Source organism: Cataglyphis hispanica, chromosome 7, assembly GCF_021464435.1.
Source record: "Cataglyphis hispanica isolate Lineage 1 chromosome 7, ULB_Chis1_1.0, whole genome shotgun sequence".
NCBI classification, from domain to species: Eukaryota; Metazoa; Arthropoda; class Insecta; order Hymenoptera; family Formicidae; genus Cataglyphis; species Cataglyphis hispanica.
Genome location: NC_065960.1, coordinates 7,119,501 through 7,133,189, shown reverse-complemented (window position 1 = coordinate 7,133,189; position 13,689 = coordinate 7,119,501). Strand labels below are relative to the sequence as shown.

The 13,689-nt window shown below is 28.8% G+C and overlaps 1 protein-coding gene and 1 long non-coding RNA gene across 9 annotated transcripts in view; both read right to left on the bottom strand.

Moving 5' to 3' along the window:
* Positions 1–13,689, bottom strand: part of LOC126851017 (transient receptor potential-gamma protein) — an 81,014-nt gene that overhangs the window by 28,898 nt on the left and 38,427 nt on the right. The window lies entirely within an intron of this gene.
* On the bottom strand, positions 12,242–13,260 carry LOC126851085 (uncharacterized). The gene is made up of 4 exons (XR_007687635.1): positions 13,118–13,260; positions 13,003–13,048; positions 12,505–12,563; positions 12,242–12,407 (listed from the first exon to the last, which is right to left on the bottom strand). It is a non-coding gene; the product is annotated as an uncharacterized LOC126851085 (long non-coding RNA).

Below are 13,689 nucleotides of genomic sequence, written 5' to 3'. Positions count from 1 at the left end.
GTAACAGAGTGTAAAAATTGAATTATAAAATTAATATAAATAATAAGGTTATAATGTTGCAAGACTTTATCTATACGTAATTTCTCTCATTTATAAAAGAATTACATATTAAAATATTAAATTTAAATAAATAAAAAAATATATTAATTTAGCCATTAATATTTGATTTCTATTATTTAACAATGCTTATACAATATTGTATAACAAAATATCTGTTCATATAATAAAACTGAAGATAAAAAGTTAAATATGTTTCACCAAACGTATTTTTTTTATAACAGTAAATAAGTAAACACAGTAAATTTATAATTTCATAGAAGAGATCAACTTTTAACGTTTAGTTTTTTATGCATATGTCAAAACACTGATTTTACAAATTTATCAAAGCAGAATCGATTTGATCGATAAATTATGCACCAGTGAACTGAATAAAATGCTGGGCTTAAGCTTTGCGGTTCATTGACAAGTTAATAATGGAATTACTCGACCGAGTTTCAAAATCTGTCACTTAAATTGAGATGGGAACACCTGAATCTGCGAGATATACGTTGAATGTGTTCACAGTGAATTATGTGATATGTTGAGTACTGCAAAACTCAATCGAGTTCGATTCCGAATGTCAAATATGTCTATACATATATTTAGATGTGTCTATATATATATATATATATATATATATATATATATATATATATAAATTTATAAATAAAAATTTGAGAATAATTTTATTCCAAACTATTTTTCATTAATTTTTGTCCAAAAATTTGCTCTTTTGGTATCGCCATTATATAATTTCTGATCCAATTTATATAATCATAATAGTTAACAAAATAATTATTTGAAATACTACTTTTTAATAATTATTTGAAATACTCAAGTGTAAAATATTCTACTTTGCATATGCAAATCAGAGTGAGAGACTGAAATAAGAAGAATTTAGGATTTCAACTGGTACTAGAATTTTAGCTCTATTGATTTTGGCAAGAAAATGGGTGTATGTATGTGCGCGCGCGCACCTGTGTATGCGCGCATTAAGATTAATAGAAAATTTCTTAATCGATAAATTATTCGACGTCCATATGTGAATACGACATACGGTTCAAAACCACATTTCAGTTCACCAAGCAGAGTTGATAATGGAATTACTCTGAAAGTTTCGAAATCTACCACGTAATCGACGATCAGAAACAAGTAGTAGCCTATGCTACTGGTCGATCTATCGTGTACCGTTACACCTGTTGCATAGCATCTCTGATAAATGATTTTACAATATCGACTTTTTGCTTGCAGTTACATATATATATATATATATATATATATATATATATATATATATATATATATTATTTGAGCAGACCTTTAACGAGCTGAGTTGACTGTACTTGTGTATACAGATGCTATGAGAGTCTACATGCAAAAAGAATTGATGACATAAAAAATAAGAAACATTGTTAATTATGAGAGTAATGATCAGTGTCGGTTGATTCTTGCATCGTCAATGTCCGCGAGCTGATTTAGAAATTGCGTTAATGGAAAAACCGCCGCAATGTGCATTTTGGAATTTCCTTTACTTTGTTGAAACAATCGTTATTCATTCTCTCTCTGTTATATGTTTCTCTTTCTCTCTCTCTCTCTCTCTCTCTTTCTCTCTATTTTCTTTCTTTCCCCTTTCGTGCTCTGTTTACTTCTCGCTACAGAGAAAGCCACGGAATTTGCGCTTTCGTATACAAGTTTCACTTTATTGCTTAAACTTTCGGAAATACGCCATTAATGAGACTTCAAACGAAATCGACAAAAAGAATAGCAAAAAATTTATCAAATGTAGGTTTTTTCAACATCGATTGACTTTATGGTCGAATTTTTGCAGCTTCGCTGCACTAGGACATAGATAGATTGTAAAACTTTTAATTCAATGAAACGGGAAGAAAGTATAAAACATCGTTATTACTTTAGCGAACGACATTACCAAAGCGGCCAGTTATTTTCAATCAATGTAAGTTAGATAAAGGAGAAGAAGAGGAAAAGAGAGATAGAAAAATAATCCTTGTATTGTTTGTAGTCGTGACATTTGTACAAAGTTCATCGTGATGTAGAATTTTCATATTCAAGTTAAATTTCGCTGGATTGATTGATAACGGTTTGCAAAAACTGTGATGGATTAAAATACGTAATAGATATACGAAATGATTCGGAAAGATGTGATCTACTATACCAATTTTTTAACATGTATTTAACTGAATAAAAAATAAATAAACAAATAATAACAAAAGCAAAATGAATAGTGTTAAATGATATTATAAATAAATATGTTATGAAAGTGACGTAATATCTTAGAGACTTAGAGCTATAGTATTTTTGGAAAATGACAAAGAGAGAAGATATTAGATAAACAGGCTTCGAAATAAACAGCTCGTATATTGTATTTTAAATATCTATAGCTATACTTTGGATGTCCTATAGATAAAACTGAACAAGTAATAATTCTAATTACATAAAAAAATAATCTAAAAAGAAATAATTTTATTTTTTTTGCTTGTCCTTTTAAAATTATATCGTTTTAGCTGTATTTCCAATATATACGCTACCCTTTATGTCAAAAATAGATACAAGTCACAAAGACTTTTTCGTTAACAGTCCTCGTTATATTTCACCCGCGTTTTTAGCTACCGATAATGGTGACGACCACGAATTGCGAATATCTCGCAGAGTCAAAGGGGATAATTTTTTTCTTCACTATCCTCGGAAATTTCCTCAGACGGATGAAATATCACTGTAGGAGATCTGCGAAGTAGACAGATTCACGAGGAGAGAAGAAAAAAGGAAAGAAAAAAAGATATGGGAAAATTAGTCGAATGGGAACGCGTCGGGTGAGAATAAACAGACAGCGGCTTAAATATACAGGGCTTTTACGAGACGACGTTCTTCATTCTGTCCAATACTCTAAGGCTAGAACGTGAGAGTGACAAGGTGTAACGCGACACAGTGAGTAGCGCGATCTTTCAAAAGCTTTAATCTAAAAGATATTCGCAAAAGAATTGTTCGCGCGCGCTCCGCTATGAATTTACGCGCAACATTTTTATCAAGGTTACTGCGGTAATGTTATACGGATATGCAGGGTGTTTAAAAACAGAGCACCGCGACTATGCTGAAATAAATTATAGTAACTTCTTAAATTTTTAACTTTTTGACGTTTATATGGATTAATAATATTTTGCCGCACACTTTTTTTCATTTTTTAATATCTTTTAGTGTTATGTTGATGTATTGTTGGCAAAAGTGACGTTCTTCCACGCTCAAAGATCCGATTAAAAGAAAAATCCGAAATAGATATATGGCTTCATTAGTTTTCCAGCTATTGTATTGGCTCGACAAAACAATACGATATAAAATGCTACACTTATATGTAGCACACACACAACATATATTATATACGACTATAATATATGTGCTTATGTTAAAAAATAATTACTGCTATTTATTAACTCTATTACAATTAAACTATTAACAAATTTTACTGTATTTATAACATAAATGGTATTCATTTTATTGCACTAATTATTTTATGGTATAAATGTTAATCGAATATATGCGTATATTTCATGGTTTTTCTCATCTCAATAACGCTTTATTTAATATCACTGTAAAACACATTGTCAGCAGAAATCCACAAAGATATTCATCGATATTGCCCGTTCTATCGCGTGTCCGCATCAAACGATGGGCGTTCATTCAAAATTGAAATCCTGCGAGCTTCTGTATTTTGTATCACTAATTCCGTAATAACTATTCATCCTTATTCGTGTAAATCCCTCGCTCTTCTTTCTCTCTTTTTCGTTTATATGACTCTTTAATTAAGTTTAACTTTATAAAGAAAATTTATATATTCGCTAAATTAGATAATCCTTTCTTATCATATAGAAAAGTCTACGTTGAAAAATATTACAGTATAATGTGTATATGTACATTTTGCATATATATATATATATATATATATATATATATATATATATATTGTATATATGTTTTAATTTTTAAAGAAAATATTGTGTAAAATAAGAGAACATGTTTTTACCACAACAAATAATGATGAAAGCGAGACGTGCGTTGTTAGCTCTTATTATGCTGCAATTATTATGTTCTTATTATACAAGCAAAAATTACTCAATAATTTCCGCGATATTTTTTTTGCTGGAACATAATATTGAAATGTGCAACATCGTATTCCACATAAAATTAAAATCAAGCATGTAATAAATGTAATTAATGATATAGATGGATATATATGAGAAATTGTTGATTTATTTGCTTCCCGCGTGATGATGAAAAAATCACAATATATACAAAAGTATTAATAGAATATATTATACTTTTTTACGTAAGAGCGTTGAATTTATTGAAGGCCTTGCTGTAACGGGAATTTCAATGAGGAAGAAGATGAGAGCCTTTTCTGGGTGACTCATTTGTAAATCAAACGAAAAATCGATATTTATTCAATACGTCAAGCGACTAATTTTGCGATACATTCAAGAGAAAAGAAAAAAAAAACAACGAGGAAAAGGGAGAAAATACAATGCTTGAGTTTGCATAAAACATAAACCGTTTTCAATAACTCTGGATTAATAATATTTCTCAAAAAATTTTGTGTGTTAATCTAATATAAATATATAATCATATATAATCGTTGCTTTCCTTCTATTTTTTCTTTGCATGACGATTAAAAATTATAGTATTTAATACTGAATATATAAAGATTCCTTCTTGCATCTCGAACACTGTCGCGTTATTAATTTCTATCGTGAAATCTCTCTCGCATATGCAGCGTTTATAGATTGTACGGGCCAAAATTAAAACCCCATCCGCTTTAGAGTGCAGCATAATATAGCGTATGCCGACACAAAGTGCATTTTAAGTAAATCGACGCGGTAATCGAAAAGATTATAAAGACTGTGAATATACGCACGTCTTTGATCTTGCACGCCTCGGCGCGATATATTTTGGTATGCCGTGATTCGCCACAATATAACGAGCGAACGAGAAAGCCGGAAATATTGCCAGTCTGTGTAAAGTGGATGTAGCTGCACGATAAACGAATGCGATTTGTTGTTCTGAATAACAAGCCTCCATTCGTATTCCACGCTAGCAATCCTTTATCTCCCTCGCTTTCCCGTGAAAATTACATGGTCGAAAATACTATATTTGTACGCAAAAATCGCTTATTTATTTTCAATGAAAAAAAAAATCTTCCCAAAAAATTCAATTTATTTATTTAAAAAAAATAAATCTCTCAATCAAATTACAGTTAAGGCCGATTAATCATCTTGGTTTAATCATCCTGGTTTGGGGGATTAATTTCGTATCAATTCGTATATCGCAAAGTAGCTTCCGAAAAATCAGAGGGTCTACCTCTCACTATTCCGCTCTTCTATACATACGATAAAGCCGGCATAATTAATGATTCACCTAGTAGCCTCCAGAGGAACGTGTGTCGCATAGAAACAGACAAATTTAATTTCGACGGTCGAACGAAACCATTTGTCTCACTGTTTTCTCCCTTTTCCCTCCCCCATTACTGACCTCTCTTTAATTTGTGCTCTTGTTACGATGACCCGATTGTTTTCGGCAGGGATCGAAAAAATAGGTCACTTGACAAAGAGAGCATAGATAGGGCAAAGCTGTTCTACGTTGTGTTAGAAAGATGGGCGACACGAAAGGGCCGCAGATAATCTCGTCGAGTTACGAATTTTAAATCCTATCATTTTGTTAGACGCGCGTGGATGACATATCGCGTAGCGTGTCCGAGACACGAGGGTGATAAAGCCTGACAGATTTTTCTGATGCCACTTTTATTCGGCACCGTCGGATGGATCGGACATTTTGATCGCGTGTGCCGAATAACTTCTGCGCGCGAAATAATTTTCGTGTCGCTTTGTCAACGTTATATTTAAATGCGATGATTTGAAAAATGTATCAATTAAAAATGAAGCAATTAGGTTCTCTCATTGTCAGGAACTTGGAGAAAATTGCAAAATATATTATTAAGTTGAATTAAAATTAAAATTTATGTTATATTTTTTCAAAAAAGAAACATGAAATACCAGGAATATTTTTTGGAAAATGTGTGAGCAGAGCAATGTCAATAAATAGAAAATGTTAAATATAAAGTCACAATTATTTCCAGAGTTTTATTTATGTATATTAAAAAATCTTTATTTCCTACTTTATCTTAATTTATTACGAAAATAAATCACATATATTTCATAAATATTAATAAATCATATATATTTCTATAATAGATTTGTTATCTTTCCATAACTTTAATAAATATTTCAGAATGAAGAAAGCTAACTCTTTTTTACACTATTATGCTTTATAAACTTTTGATACATCTTCCTTATTCACTTTTTCTCTTTTCAAATGTTACTTAGCACAGCTGATGCACAGGATTTATGTTTATTTCCGAGATAGTACGTTAAATGAGGAACTAAAGTGTGAAAGAGGAATGATAAGAAATTATAAACGAGTGCAATGACCGCTCGAGCTACAGTAGGTGACAATTTATCGCGTCATAACTCTATCTAAGTTACTTTAAAGGAATGAATACCATGCCAGAATTCCACGGCGAGCAGAGTTTCTCGCTCGAAATGATCGCAGGGACAAAACCGACGTTCATCGCTCTCTTTTCATATGACTAGATCTCGCACAGATGGAAAAATAAAAAAGTTATGAGAAATTCCACATTCATTCTTCTGGTTGTGTCGTTTTTTGTCTCTCTTTCCATTCCTCTTTTTCTCAAAAAAAAACTTAATTTTATTTATCTCGAAAAAATGTCAATTGTTTTCGTTTTCCACAAATTCGTTAATGCCAAGCCATTGCAATGTAATAATTTATGACAAAAAAGTGTAATATTTCATCAATAAAGAAAATTACAATAATAAAATAAAGAAAAATGATAACGAGAAATTGGTTCGAGATACGAGAATAATGTCTCTGCGTTATTACGTTCTGAATACAAAGTAATTTATTATAAATTTCAATTTTTTTAAACGTACTATCTAATCTATTATAACGAGAACAATATTATTTTAGTTATGAAAATTTGAGTAAATTTATATATAGTTAATCTATTCTTCATTCTAAGCATAACATTTCTCTTCCCTCGTCGTGTACGATAAATAATTCGTATCAAAAATATAATATATCAAAGAAATATTCAGCTAGTCTAACTTTGTTGGAAAGATATCGAGAGATGCTCCTTTGAAGATACTATTACTTATCAGTTTATCCATCTCCGACAGAAGTTAAAAAATCCGAACACTTAACGTACTTACGCGAGAACGATTTTCTTTTTTGATGATACAAAGCTTTTGACAATCGCGGAATAATCTTGTTCTCTTTGAAAAAAGCGTACTTCCAAACTTCTCTGACCGATATTGCGTCTTACTCAATGCAGATTCAAAGAAATTTCGTTTGAAAATTTTCGAGAAAGAAAAAATAACAATAGATCAGTCGAAGGATTCGCGGATAATAGTTTTTTTATTCGCCGAAACACGCTACGATAAATAATAAGCTCAATTTCCGTATTCTAATCCCTTGGATTACAATAGGGCGGCGCATCGATTAATTTCCTTCTATATCGGTCCTTTCTTTCCGCTGGCTAATTATGCGGATTCACTTACACGAGCGCCGAAATAAATGGATACCGTCCGTCAGCCGTGACTTGCAACGGATGTTCCTCGCATGTACGCGTGCATGTAGGCACTCGCTGGCGGGAAGCCAAAGTCAAACGTCCAAAGTGAAACGTCCTTTGTCTGCTCACCGAGAGATATTTAGCAGGCTTTAAACGCAGCGGGGCGGCGCTCTGTCTGATCCGATTCGGTCTTCTACTACTGTGCTTTGCGCGATTTTAATATCTAACTTCCAATTGTGTCACAGATCTGCACCGTTGTGCTTAATGGCAGTTTACAAAGAGCGATTCCTAACTTTTATCAAAGAACATTTAATTACCAGAGAAATTGAAAAAATCATTTTCTTTCGTCGTTGTTTCTCTCGAAAGTAATAGTTTTAAACCGTTATGTGTATATTAATCTTTAGGTAATTTATTGAAAGAGAGATTTTGATTATTAATTTTATGTTTATAATATTATTTTATACTTTAATTATATACTTTATATACTTTTATACTTTAATTTAATGTACATCTGTTGTGATAATATTAATTAATATGTCTTCATGCAAAATCTTTTATTATTATAAAAATTTAATAAGATTCAAAAATATTAGACCAAATTTTTCTTCTGCTAAATTTTCAATCAAAAATATTTTATACTTCTACTTTATATCTTTATATAATCCTCGATAACGAAATAAAAGCTTGTAAAAGACGGCACAGCTAAATGCAGCTCGTATCTGCTGTTGTCATGAACACTGGTGCGTAAATGAACATGAGTCATTTAGTGCGTATAATGAAAATGATTAACGACTCGAGAAAAATTGTGCGAGAATTATCTTTATAAATTGCGAAGCAATATTCATATATATTCATATATATCTTTTACACTATAAATTAAAGATTAAAAAAGTTAAATGCTATCGCATTTTAATTTCGTAAAGAAAAATCAATGAAAATTTTATATGTGATAATAACTGTACAAATCTTTTAAGTGCCAAATTTATTAAAATTTATATATTTTTCTATTAAAAAATATAAATATTATTTTGAATTGTGTATAATTAATGGAAACAATAAAAATAAGATTATATAATAGAATTGATAAAAGATGGAACTTTCATCGGGTTATTTCCATTATGGGATTGCTCAATGAGCTCGAAAATCGAGCTATCCGATATGACGGTAATTCTATCGTGACAGCGCATGATCTCGCAATAATTCCTACGCAATAGTCATTCTATTAAAAGTGCCAATGACGAATGAGAACTGTAACAGAGAATTAGGCAGCAATTTATAATTGTTATACGCGTGACATCAAATTATTTATTATAACTTACTAATAATTATGTATAAATCAATGCAATAATTGCAATGATCAACAAAATGAATAATTCGCGCAATTATTTGCCAATAAGTATGCGATTTTTTACGTAATTATTTCAAATTAATGATACAAATTTTTCGTATGGAAAATTCTGTGATTAAATATTATCATAAAATTTGGGATTTAAAAATTAAAATTTTTCGGTGATAATCGACAAAAGACTATAATTAATTTTAAAGTAAAAATGTTGACTCTTAAACGTTTAACATAAGAGTTGATCCACAGTTTATTTGCTTTTTGCTTCGCGTGAATTATTCCAATTAAAATTGATTATTATCTTGTTAATTCACAAGCGAAATGGAACTCAATTTGATTCGAATTCAATTTATTATACATTACAATTCACATCGACGCAACGCAATGTGTGTAATAAACAAATATATATAAGTAATCAAGTTTTTGTCATTATATTTGTTCTACTTTCCATTTCTAGTCTACGACATAAACACGATATTTGACAATTCTTCGACAGATCTGTCTTATAAGTTATAGCCGTTAAAACGCGATAGGCCGCAACGTTGATGACGCTGCAGCTCATGCTGAAAACTTGCTTCTCCGAATTGTGGTTAACCCCATGCGCGGTTAAGCTAATGGCGAAATCGCGTTATGTCGAAAAGGGGACATTGAGAAGCAACGGCAACGTCAATTTCGGGAGTATGCGCGCCAGTCAGATCACTGCGGGAAGAATATGTCCGTCCATCATCGTCTAATGTATTGCGGGTCATATTTACTTGCAGCACGTTTAGCTTTTAAGAAACGACCAGAGTTTGCACTCTCGATAGTTCTTCAAATTTATTGCAACATTTTGCGCAATTTTTTTACACGATATCGCATATAGATTAATATAAAATAAATGGCTGTTGATTTTATTTGCAAAATAACTTAATAACTGTAATTTTTTTTTAATTGTAAAAAAAGCATTAAATGTTTAAATATTGTTTGATAAAAATATGATTTTCTTAAATAGTCGAGACTACTGAATTGTGCGATCTATTAATTATGGCTTGGGATGACATTTAAAAGTCAATGTCTGGGAATAAACCAAACTGAAAATAAAAGATCGACGAGAGACAACGGCGATAAATTTGATCACAGAAATTCGGAAATACGATCTCGACACAGATATTCTTTGTTCTGAAATAAAACCGATCGAAAAAAGTGCATTAGCCACGTTGGAAATAATAGATCGCAGGCGAATGGAGAGTCGAACATGACCGGCTAAGTTTTGATCTAGAAATCCGATAGCTGAATGTCTCTCCCTTTCTCTGAACCATTTAGTCAGTTTCCCCTTACAACTTCGTTGATGGACCGGAGGAAAAAATTGCGGAAGATAATGCACGGGCTAATGTTCGAAGACGGCAGAGATTTCTCGCTCGAATCAAGAGAAACATGTATTAGAAAAAGTAGATTTTAGCTTGTGTACTTCTCTAGCAAGTTTTTCCATCTGGTATTGCTGTGACAAAAAAAGCCATAATATCGTATTTTGTATAATAAATTCATCGAAGTTTATACATATTCAGAGAACATCATTGCGCGACATAATTGTTCGTCTTTCCTTCATTTTTCTTACGCTAAATTTTTTCCCAACAGGAAGTCGCTACATTATATAATGCGATGTTTCATACCGAAAAGTCACTTGAGATAACATATGACAAAGTTAAATTTTCAAATCTTCTTCTTACATTCATCTTCTTACAATATAATGAGAATACTATTTTATTATTCGTGAAATTGCGGGCGTGCTTTTATTAACGGCTTTAAAAATTCTTGGTTTATTTCTACAAAGAGTCCACAACAAATTAAATAATTAATTAATAAGTCTTGATACAGTTAAGTTTTGCCAAAGAAACAAATTTCCTGGGCGGAAATCCGCGTTTATTTCATACAATTAAAATTTTAATCACCGTACATGACATTACAGTTAGTGTTTCCAATTTTATATAAAATACAAAATATATATATATATTTATTTTGTTTTATCATTTATTTATGTTTTTATATATATTCGTAGTAGAAGTCTTGATTATTTTGCTTGATTCAATATGTTTTTCTGTTTCTTAACTTGTGAAAGATTGTATTATCGAATTTTTTAAATGTGGAAAAATTATTTTGAAATATTTCTGCATTGCAATAGAACGTGATGTAAAAAAACTAAATTCCAGATATGCAATAAATAATGTTATTATAATTATATATTAATTATATAAGTATGTATAATTATATAATAATGAATATTATTATAATCATATATAAATTATATAAGTTATAATATATATATATATATATATATATATATATATATATATATATATATAATGCAATTATTATTTACATAAAATTATATGAAATAATATTTTTCATATAATATATAAATAATAATGTATTATGTATTTGAATATTATAAAACATATATGTACAGTGGATATTAAAAGTATTGTACACTAGGCATATTTGTACAAATGCCTAGTTTACGAATACTTTTTACACCCATTGTATAAATGTATATATTATAACTTTTTTGTATGTGTATAAATTATTATATGTGAGTATGTGTATAAATTATATAATTGTAACAGATACTAATTATATGTAAGTTATATATATATATATATATATATAATATATATATTATATATATATATATATATATAATATATATATAATATATATATAATATATATATAATATATATATTAATATATATATATATATATATATATATATATATATATATATATATATATATATATATATATATATATATAACTTACATATAATTAGTATCTGTTACAATTATATAATTTATACACATACTCACATATAATAATTTATACACATACAAAAAGTTATAATATATACATTTATACAATGGTGTAAAAGTATTCAGAAACTAGGCATTTGTACAAATATGCCTAGTGTACAAATATCATATATATATGCATATATATATATATATATATATATATATATATATATATATATATATATATATATGATATATATATATATATATATAATGCATATATATATATATATATATATATATATATATTATGCATATATATATATATATATATATATATATATATATATATATATATATATATATATATATTATATATAAATATATATAAAACATTTTAATTTAAAAAAAATTTAAGAGTAAATTGTATTTCTTGATATTCTTTTTTCTTCTTGAAGTACTATTTTCTTACTTGTCCTCTTGATATATTCTTTTTTAAATTTGAAGATGTCCATCGTCCTTTGTCTTCAAAGATAATAAGGCACAACATTGCTGCCAATATGTATAGCGATGATGCTATTTTCTTTTTGCCCTCATGTTTCTTCATTCTTCTATACATGCAAAAAAAAGTTTTAATTATAACATGTATTACACAATATATATATATATATATATTACAACAATAAAGGATAAAAAAATCACACTTACCATATGCTTCAACGTATAAAATATGTATCATATATTTTTCCAACTATTTCTGCTGCAATCTTTAATAAATAATATGATATAATAAATATAATATAATAACGATATATATATATATATATATATATATATATATATATATATATATATATAGAAAGAGAAAGAGAGAGAAGATCATAATAAAAAAAAATTATATTCATATACATAAATTTCTATGTAGCTATAATTATGATTATGCAGACAATATATTATATAAATTTACATATGACAATTATGGCTACAAGATTATCTACACATATAATATATCCAAATATATATGTATAATATATGAAATTATATATAATAATATATAAATTCATATACCTAAATTTCTACATAGTTATAAATTTCTACATAGTTATGTATACATATATTTCTGTCTGCATAGATATTAATTATATCTACACAGAAGCTTATTAATTAAATAATTTTATAATTAAATTAATTATTGAAAAAACTTACTTTTTTTAGAATTATTCATATTTTCCATATATGTCATATCTTCTTCCTATACAAAATAAAAAAAACAATAAATAAATAATCATAAATAGAAAAAAAGAAGGAAGCAAAAACTTACTTGTGAATTCATATTTTCTTTCAATATATCCATATGTAACGATTATTCCTCCTATATTTCTATATATTTGACTTTTGACACAACACTATACATGATGACACAACAACACGTAACTGGTTACATCTAACCTAACATCATCCCGCCATTATCACTTCGACATATAAATACAAATGTCACCAACTTATTCTCTAGACGGATGCTTAGAACGAATTTCATTGATGAATCATTTTGCTTCTTAGATAGAGTCGGCAACCAATGAGAGAACGTGTAGACGAAAACATATTGTTTTTTCACTTTTTACTAATAAAACAAATAACGATAATAATACGCTCTTTATCTTCCTTGATTAATAACAAACTTATGTTTGAAAGATCAAACTACGCTGTAGTTATCAAGAACTCCGATAACAAAGGATACGAACTTGGTAAAACGTATACTCCCCCGTTTTCGTCAACCTACGGTTGGCAGCAGTGGAGAGTCATAAGTTTAAGCCATATTATATAATGATTCATAACATTTCGAGTTTAGATCACATTGAGATTAAGTGCGTATTAAATCGTATCAAGTTTTAC